The sequence below is a fragment of the Neovison vison genome, chromosome 4 (genome assembly GCF_020171115.1).
Source record: "Neovison vison isolate M4711 chromosome 4, ASM_NN_V1, whole genome shotgun sequence".
Lineage (NCBI taxonomy): Eukaryota > Metazoa > Chordata > Mammalia > Carnivora > Mustelidae > Neogale > Neogale vison.
The window spans coordinates 77,732,485-77,742,899 of NC_058094.1; positions in this window are offsets into that span (position 1 = coordinate 77,732,485).

The following is a 10,415-nucleotide window of genomic DNA, read 5'->3' on the forward strand; positions in this document are numbered from 1 at the left end:
GCCAACTCCCTGGCTGCTGTGGCTGCCACTGACTGGGGCCCAGGTTCAAGCGTAGCCACCTCCTGGGGCTGGTGGTACCCCAGACTGCCCCAAGGCACACGCATGCACGCAGAGCCCACTGTTGTATGCGCGCCCTCCACCCCGTACGTGGGCAGCTGAGGACCACGACGCCATGTGCACACGGCCACGCAGCTTACTCTCTGTACTCATGCACACGCTGCAGGGGACTATCAGTCTCAATTTATAAAAGTCAAGTTCAAAGACAAATGGTGATGAATTTTAAGATAGCAAAAGCAGACACAACACTGAGTAGAAGGCTCTCCGTAGTGCGAGACCTTGAGTAGGTTTACATATTGAAGGTCCTTAAAGTGGTCCCTGTGCCTGTGTGTCACACACGACACTGGATCTCCTATGAGAGAGACCACGAGCCGGCTGGTTCAGACTGAATCCCCAAATTACCCACTAGTTGACCTTCACCAAGGTAGCTCAGCCCTGGTTAATCTAACCTATAAAATGAGAGGAATAACATGCCACGAGTCAGAGAAGTGAGGACGTGGTGGATGTGGGGTGGGGTTGGGGGCTGGAAGGATTGCTTTACAATAACCCACACAGAGCTCTTAGCACAGTGCTGGCATAGAGCAAATACTCAACAAATTAAAGCTCTCAGGCTGCCTGGGTGGCTCAGTGGGTTAAGCCTTTGCCTTCAGCTCAGGTCATGATCTCAGGGAGCCTGCTTCCCACCCACCTCCCGCTCTCTGCCTGCTTCTCTGCCTGCTTGTGATCGATCTCTCTCTCTCTCTCTCTGTGTCAAATAAATAAATAAAATCTTTAAAATAAATAAATAAAAGCTCTCGATATTTTATTGCCTATGATTAGGAGAAGGGGAGCATCGCAGCCAAGATCACGGCCCTGATTTGAATGCGTTCCTGGTGCCACCAATTGCCAACCATGACTCCGGGCAAGTTGATCTGTCTGTGCCCAGGTTTCTCATCTGTAATAAAACCCATTGATGAATACAGACAATGAACTTAGAAAAGTGCTTGGCACACTGCAAATACTTGGTACTGGCTATTCATATATGTCAGTATCATAATGTATTCTCAGAGTATGTTGTGATGCTCACCTTACGGATAAGAAACCAAAGCTCTCAAAGGTCAAGTAGCAGCTTATCTGGCATCACACAGACAATAAGGGGTAGAACTAGCTCTCAGACACACGCTACTCCATCACACCCATCCCTTGAGCCTAGACTCACACCCACTAGCTATTCCCCAAAATAGAAGACATTCAAAGCAAAACTGGTATAGTTGACTGGGCACTGAGAGTTCTACAGTGCCATAGTTACTTCTGCAAAACCACAGTAGAAAACTTCTGAGTTTAACTGATTTCCAAACCCTTCCTGCTCTAACATCCAATAAATCCAAATAAAAATATTTGATCTTTTCTCCATTTGAGTTTCACTCACTGGTGGCTTCCACGGTGTACACCTGAACTACCCTCAACAGTGATGATCCTGTCCTAAACCCTGAAGCAGATCAGCAAATGATAACCACACACTGTTACCACCGGATAGTATCAGCTCTGACTGCAAGCTAGCTGTCTCAATTAGCACCCCTGCCCCAATTTCTGCTGAGCCAGGGGCCAGTGCAATTTTTACCACACTTCCCCATCCATCCCTGGAGGCCCTCTCCTCTGGCTCAGCCCTATGGGCATACCAGACACCCAGCCTCGCCCCAGCAGGGGGAAGCGGGCAGCTGGCTGGGAGCAGAAAGGGGACAAAGAAAGACCTCCCACAGTGGAAGACAAGTCAGGTGCAGGGACCGCTGATCCGCACAGGGGACAGGTATTTGTCCCTCCCAGGGTGAGGGCTCCCCACAGGCAAACCAAAACCTTCTGTTTCTTTAGAAGGTTTTATTTACTACTGTCATTCTTCAAACTGTGAAGATCCCTCCAGCATAGGATGTGCAAAACCCACAATCATGAATTTGATTATATGGAAGCTCGTGAATTGCTCTCTTAAAGACTATGAGTCTACAGTCAAACTTATTTTCTCAAGATTTTATTTATTTATTTGAGAGAGTGAGCAAGCAAGAGCACAAGCAGGGGAGCTGCAGAAGGAGAAGGAGAAGCAGACTTCCTGCTGTACAGGGAGCCCCAAGTGGGGCTGGATCCTAGGACCCTGAGAATATGAACTGAGCCACCCAGGCGCGCCCACTGTTAAACTTCTGAGGAATCAGAGATTGCCTGTCTTGGCACAGGACTCTCCTACTGCATGTGCGGGGCTCACCTGGGAGCACTGCAGGGGTGGGTGAGGCGAGTGGGAGGATCTGCTGGGGTAGGAAGGGAAGAGTGGGAATGGGCATGTGCAAACTGGGGCGTGTGCTTTGGTGCAGGTGGAGGAACAGGCACCACGTGCTAGCGGTGGGAGCAACCCTGAGCCTCCTCCGGGGGGGCGCTGTGCACTGCACCCATGCACAGCTCTGGAAGCTTCACAGCGTCCTCACCAAGCACGAGCCTTTGCAATTTGTCAAGAAAATCCTCACGTGGACGTGGAATTTTTAAAAGCCCACTTTGGCCCTGCCAGAATGAGAGGTGCTGCAAGAAACCCAGCCCAAGTGAAAGCTTGTTGCATATGACTGGACTCACAATTACACCTCTTTGGCAGGGACTGCCCCTGCCCAAAGGGCTGCAGGACATGAAGTCTTAACAAAGTGGAACTACCTAAGAATACTCAGTGGCACAACCAAGCTGCATTTTCTGCCCAGGCTCAGGCTGAAAGATATTCTACACGACAAACTATTCACCTGAATACCATCACCATTATTGGCAACAATAGGAGGTTGGTAAAATCAGGGAATACTTCACATAAAATAGTTGCCATGATTTCAAGTTGGTGAAAGAAGCACAATGTCTTTTTGTTTAAGTAAACTTCCTGTTGAACTACAACCTATATTAAGGCAAGTTCACCAAGTATGTACAGCTGGATCAGTTTCTCCATAGGGAACACACCTGTGTCACCTCTGCCCAGATCTACTTGGGTCAGTCTTTTGCTCCACATTATGTCGGTGAATTTTTTCCACACATTGTGTTCAATCTTTTTCATTATCATATAATATACTGCTGCATGAATAGGCCACAAGTGATTGGGGTATTTGGGCCATTATAAATAATGCTAAAATAAGCACTTGGTATAGGTTATAGAATGAGGTTAACAAATCACCAAGCGCTCTTTCAACTCAAAACTAATTTCTAACCCTAGCAATTTATATTCGATAATTGGATATGCTGTTTACTTTATTCCATGGCTTCTGGCTAGATGAAGAAAGTTTCCAAAGTTTTACAAATTGGTAACTATTAATTGCAACATCTATTACTAACATGATAAAATGCTAAAATGGTCATTATCAAGGCAATAGAAAAGGCAATAAAAAAATTTTAAAGAAAGAAAACCTGCTCTATGTCAATGGTCTTCTAACTTGTCTGAAGAGCCCCTAACACAACTTTTGTAGTGATATATCTTTTCTCATACATTTTTAATTTGTCATCTATAATTTTTTATATTTTTAAAATTATAAATGTAAGTAATTGAAAAGATGCAATTTCTTATGTACTGTGTATTTCATGTACTTAGAGTATATTTTTCATGATACCTTGAAGATGTAGAGTGATGTCTGCCATGTAAATGACGAAGCCAGTCCTCGGGGTCAAATGATTGTGAAGCAAAATTACACTTAACTATTAGAAGAAAATCTAACTTGGGTTTGAAAAACTCTGGGTAAACATTTTTTTTATTTTTTATTTTTTTAAAGATTTTATTTATTTGACAGACAGAGATCACAAGTAGGCAGAGAGGCATGTGGGGTGGGGGGGAGCAGGCTCCCTGCAGAGCAGAGAGCCCGATGCGCAGCTCCATCCCAGGACCCTGAGATCATGACCTGAGCTGAAAGCAGAGGCTTACCCAGAGGCTTAAGCGCCCAGGTGCCCCTCTTTTCATCTTTTAAAATCATCAGTTCAGGTGCACCTGGGTGGCTCAATCAGTTAAGCGACTGCCTTGGGTTAAGGTCGTGATCCCTGGGTCCTGGGATCAAGCCCTGCATTGGACTCCTTGCTCAGCGGGAGCCTGCTCCTCCCTCTCTCTCTGCCTGCCACTCCCTCTGCTTGTGCATGCACTCTATCAAATAAATAAATAAAATCTTAAGCATTAAATAAAATAAATGAAATAATAAATCAGTGCAGAAAAGGAGCTAGGTAATAAGAAAGTAAAATTACTGGGGGCTCAGGCTATGTTGAGCTGGCTTGCCAGGAGTTTGTTGTGTTTGTCAGGAGGTAGGGAAGAGAGGTGTATCTGTCCAAACTGGGTGCTCACATACTGCGGAGAAGAGACAGAAACACAAAGCCTATAAATTGCAAGAGGATTGGCTGGGAACCATCCATATATGCCCAGAATCCCAGAAAGGTTACACTGCTGAGGGTGTTGAACTGGGGAAGTGGGGAGCGCCTTAGAGACAGTGTGTTGGGGCCAGAATTTACACCATATCTGCTACCTCCACTCTCCAATAAATAAGCCAAATAGTGAGTTTAAAGTGCTCCTAAGAGAAGATATTGGGGTGATTGAATGCACCCCAATAATGCACACCTGCACAACAATGTAAATTTACTAAAACCAGACTAGACACTGAAAATAAGTGAACTTTCTAGCATGCAAATTACACTTCAATAAAACTTTATAGGGTGGGGGTTGAAGAAGGGGAAAATTGCCTGTCTTGCTTCTCATCCTAATCCATCCACCAGCAAATTGTTCTAAAGCTAATACAAGCAATTAATGTCCTTCAATAGTAGTATTTCCACTGATTAAAGATAGAATGAAAAGGGGAAAGAAACTCAAGAAGAGAAAAGCAAAATAAAAAGAGGAGAAAACTTAGAGGTGTACCATGAGATACCGGCTGTGTTTAAAGGATCTCCCAGAATGATTACACAACCAAGGCAGAGAAAACCAGGTCAAATCTGTATACGTTCATTACCATAAATTCATGATTGCTCAAAAAATTTTTTTAAAAGTTCATTACAGGCGATAATGATCTTGGAATAAATAGAGGAGCAAAAATAAAGTATAACACCACTTCCTTTTGTATTTTTCCGGGACAGGGAGAATGGGAAGGTTTGGCTGTGTGCTGGGCACAGGGAATTCCAGTCACATGCCCGGTCCCATCACTTTCTCCCCTGAGCCTTTGTCTTCTGAAACTTCTTAGTTTCTTTGGAATATGATTACTTTCCCAGTAAGGTGGCAGTAAAAGTGCCCCATCTCTTTCAACCCTTGGATTACTATTCCTGTGTGTTGTTCTTTGTATACTTTCACATGAGTCAAATATATCTAATACTGCTTCTTATTGTCATGGGAAGAGCAGATCTACCTATCAATGAATTCTGTTCCTAAATATTAGAATCTCCTGCTACCAAAATCAAGTCTCCCCAGATAATATATTTTGGTAAAACTATATTTTGAATGCATCATCGAGTGATTAGATTTCTTCCACTATTTTGCAAAGCAATCCCCAAAGACAACATGTTCTTAAAATAGAGTCCTTTTTAGACAGCAAGTATGTACATTCTAATCATTATTTGGATTTTTGATATAATAAAACAATGCATGACATTTGTAAAAAAATATTCTAATAATACAGAAACAGACAGAACATGGGAAGTCTCCTTTTATGCCTCTTAATTCTCTTTCCTGCTGGGGTAACCACTGAGAATGGCTCCATCTGTATTTACACACACGCACACATACACACACTCACAATGTACTCATGAATTTCACTTCAGTGGAATAATTCTGTACTTTTTTGTTCACTTAACACACCCTGTAGATCTTTTCCTGCCAGTAAATATAGTTCTAACTTCATTTGTTTTATCTACTTCCCAGAACTCTATCATGTGACTACACCATGATTAATAGGGTACATGGGCATTTAAGTAGTTTCTAATTTTTTACTATTGCAAACAAGCTTCAGTGATTCCTAGACTTGGAGGAGAAGCATCACAAGGCATGATGGTTACTGCCCAATTGCTTTGCATAAAGGATGGGCCAGTTTATACTCCCACGCACAATACATGAGAATGCCTGTGTTCTCACGTGTTCACCATTCCTGAATTTTAATCTTTTTAATGTCTCAGTATTGAAGGATTAAATAAAAATAATATTCCAATTTAATTTGCATTTTCCTGAATATCAGGGAAATTTAGGATCTTTTCAGAGTCATTTGTATTTATTTGCCTATGAATTGCCTGTGCATTTCTTTTCTAAGTTTTAAGTTTAATTCCAGTTAGTTAACATATAGTATAGTATTAGTTAAAGGTGCAAAATATAGTGCTTCAATTTTTCCACGTATCACTTGGTGTTCATGACAGCAAGTGCCCTCCTTAATCCCCACCACCTCTTTAACCCATTCACCCACCCACCTCCCCTCTGGTAACTTCTGTTTCTTCTCTATGATTAAGCATCTGGGGTGCCTGGGTGGCTCAGTCAGTTGAGCTTCTGACTCTTGTTTCCAGCTCAGGTTATAATCTTGGGGTTGCGAGATAGAGCCCTGTACTGGGCTCCATGCTTAGGTGGGAGTCTGCTTGAGGTTCTCTCTCTCCCTCTCCCTCTGCCCCTCCTCCCACTAATGCATGTACTCTCTAAATAAATAAATAAAATCTTTTAAAAAAGAGTCTGTTTCTTGATCTGTCTCTCCTCTTTTTTTCCCCCTGTTCTCATTTGTTTTGTTTCTTAAATTCCACATATGAATGAATTCATATGGTATTTGTCTTTCTCTGACTGACTTATTTGACTTAGCAGGATACTCTCTAGATCCAACCAGATCATTGCAAATGTCAAGACTTCACTTTTTTAAATTTTATTTCTTTATTTAACAGAGAAAGAGACAGCGAGAGAGGGAACACAAGCAGGGGGAGTGGGAGAAGGAGAAGCAGGCTTCCCATTGAGCAAGGAGCCTAACACAGGGCTTGATCCCAAGACCCTGGAATTACAACCTGAGCCAAAGGCAGATGCTTAACGACAGAGCCACCCAGGTACCCCAAGATTCCATTCTTTTTTATGGATGAGTAATATTTCATTAATATATATTGCCTCTGCATTTCTTTACCTGTTTTTCCTACTGCCTTACTCAAATCAGTTTATAGGAATGCTATAAAATATGGCTTATTATCAATTCTTTATGTGAACACATTTTCTCCTACTCTATTGCATGTCATTTTACTTTGCTATACAGTTTACATTTTTTGTGTAGTCACATGAATAATTGATGAGTTTCCCTTATCTAGCTCTAAATTACAAAATAATTGTCCTCTATTTCATGTCAATACTGTTATTGTTTTATTTTTGTATCAAGATTCTTCATCCATCTGGATGCTCCATGTCCTATTTCCATTGTCTGTTTGTTTACTGAATTGGAGTTACCCAAGGTTTCTGTTGGGAAGAATAACTCTTTTTGCCATACCTTCCCCAGATGTGTTTTTAGGTTAAGGTATCTTTTGCTCTGGTTTTTAGAAATAGAATCCATCTGCTTACTAAACTCTAACTTCTAGTTAGTCCTCACTAGTAGTCCCTTTCTTACTCTAAGCATTACTCTTTTTATTCACATTTTTATATCTTCCCTTTCAATGGAATTTTGCGGAAAAAAAACAGGATATAAATGCATATACTCAGTCTACCAGCTTACATGAAGATGTCTGTATGTCTGTATACTCTACATTTTTATTTGGAAATACAAATATGCACATAATGGGAAGTTTGGAAAATACAAAAAGACACAAAGAAAAAAGTTCATCTATTTGAAAAGAAAAAAATGCGAGACGTTGGTGAATTTACTTCCAGCATTTCTAATGCATTCTAATGAAGACTATCAGAAAAACTGGATCATATATATTTATTCTTATACTATGCTTTTATTTATTTAGTTCGGTAGTTAGTTTTAAAGATTTTATATATTCATTTGACAGAGAGTGAGAGAGAGAGGAGCAAGGGGAGGGACAGAGAGAGAGATAGAAGCAGACTCCCCTCTGAGCAGCGTGCCCAACATGGGGCTCAGCAGTCCTACGACCTGATCCTGACCTGAGCCAAAGGAAGACGCTTAACTGACTGAGCCACCCAGCCCCCTCAGTCTTATACTATGCTTTTTAAACTAACATTATGTAAAAGTATTTTCCTATATACCCTTAAAAATATGATTTTATAAAAAATGGCTGTAGAGCCCTCCATCTGTGCATATTTGTTAGAAAATAATGATCAGTTTGTTTTTATTAACCTGCTTATTCCCCAAAAGAGTAATGCATTATTCAATACAGTCAAAAGTCTCCCTTCCAACCCATGACTCCCACTGACCAGTTTCCCTTCCTGAAGTCAACAAATGACACCTGATTATTTTCTAAATATAAAGTCCCATTGGTGGAACTGGGTGAGAGGATATAAACCTTTCTAGCTCTCGATATATACTTGCTCTTCAGCAATGTATAAATTACACCACCCCCTTATGAAGACATGCTCTTTTTTTCTAATATTTGTCACTTTGTAAGGCAAGAAACACTTTAGTACTCAATTCCCTAAGAATGAAATTAGAGCATGTTTTCTTTCCTATGTTCATCAGCCTAGTCTACAACTTCAGTTATTGCATAGGCTTTTCCCAGCCTTTGCCACAAAAGACCTTTTAAAAAATACTTTCTTGGGGAGCCTGGGTGGCTCACTCGGTTAAGCATCTACCTTCAGCTCAGGTCATGATCCCAGGGTCCTGGAATTGTGTCTGAGTAAGACTTCCTGCTCAGCGGGGAGCCTGCTTCTCCCTCTTTGCTCACTTGTGCTCTCTCTCTCAAATAAATAAAATCTTTTAAAAAGATAAGAATACATTCTTATCTTTCAGGATCATAATCAACCTGCTGAGTTTCCCCTACTTCAAGTCAAATTGGGGTCTTCTCCAAACATCAAGGCTTATATTTTCCTTAATGACATCATTAATGAAATTACCACTGTTTTACATTCATGCTTTGTTTTTTTTTTTTTGTTTTTTTTTTTGGGGGGGATTTCTAATAATGCTTGAGATTTCTTTCCTGAGGTCTACTCTGAACTTCTCATTAGAAAGAAGAGTAGTAGCTCAGAACTTCCCTCAAATAAAACATGAAGAGTTCATGGACTGGTGTTTTCCATTGGCCACCCATCTGACCTCTTGCAGGCAGGTGATGTGAGCTGGAGCCCAAGACAGACTAGTCTGCGCCAGAATCCACTACCACTCCTAGGTGTTGCTCACCTCCCCACCTTGGCCCATTCCATCTCCAAAATCTGAAAGACCTTTCCAGTTACCTCTCCTCATGATGCAGGCTGGTTAGCGGCCCCTATTCTATGCACCCCAGGCATGGGGGTGCATGTCTATTGTGAAAATTAAAAACAAAACAAAACAAAAAACAGGATGAGCCTTGAAAATTTGGAGCAGACAAAGCCAGTTGAGTCATAAGAGCAAAATTTAATTTAGCTTATTTTATAAGACTAACTTGACCTGAGCTGTTATCCTCTGACAAAACTTGCAACTGTTTCCCAAAGTCGATAGATGGTAACCACTGACCAATTTCCTATCATTTAAGAAAATTCTAATATTATAACCAATCTCAGTGAAGAATAGTCACTGCCGTTTCACTATATAAGCTGCTTTAATATGAGACTCATGGGGCGTCTGGGTGGCTCAGTGGGTTAAAGTCTCTGCCTTCGGCTCGGGTCATGATCCCAGTGTCCTGGGATCGAGCCCCACATCGGGCTCTCTGCTCGGCGGGGAGCCTGCTTCCTCCTCTCTCTCTGCCTGCCTCTCTCCCTACTTGTGATCTCTGTCAAATAAAAAAATAAAATCTTAATAATAATAATAATAATAATAATATGAGACTCATTCCAAGTTTTGGTTTGAGCACTCTCAGTCTGCAAACTTTCTGGTGTGAGCCATAAACTTTCACTGATGACTAGTTCCATGATTCACTGGTCTTATGTCTGTTATTTCTGTACTTTTGACACTAACATCCACACATGTGCAGTCCATGCATGTGTCCCCTCCACCTCCCCCAACTGGCTCCCCAAAGCTCTGCAGTGTTCCAGAGCCAAACACCAAGCTGGGCACAACACTTGCCCGGCACAACACATGCCGGTAGGCAATGATTGCTGAGCTGAAACCCGTCCACACTCACCTGCCCCATTCACCTGCAGACAGCACAACTATGCACTTTGCACAGCTCACCACTCCCTACAGAACACCTGTAACGCACCAAAATAACCTTCACAGCTCTTCGCTGCACCAACTTTTCCAGACTTCTACAACCCACCTGTTTCTTCTCATGGCCAAATAAAGAAGGAATGTTTAGTTCCTCATGCAAAAATTGGCTAA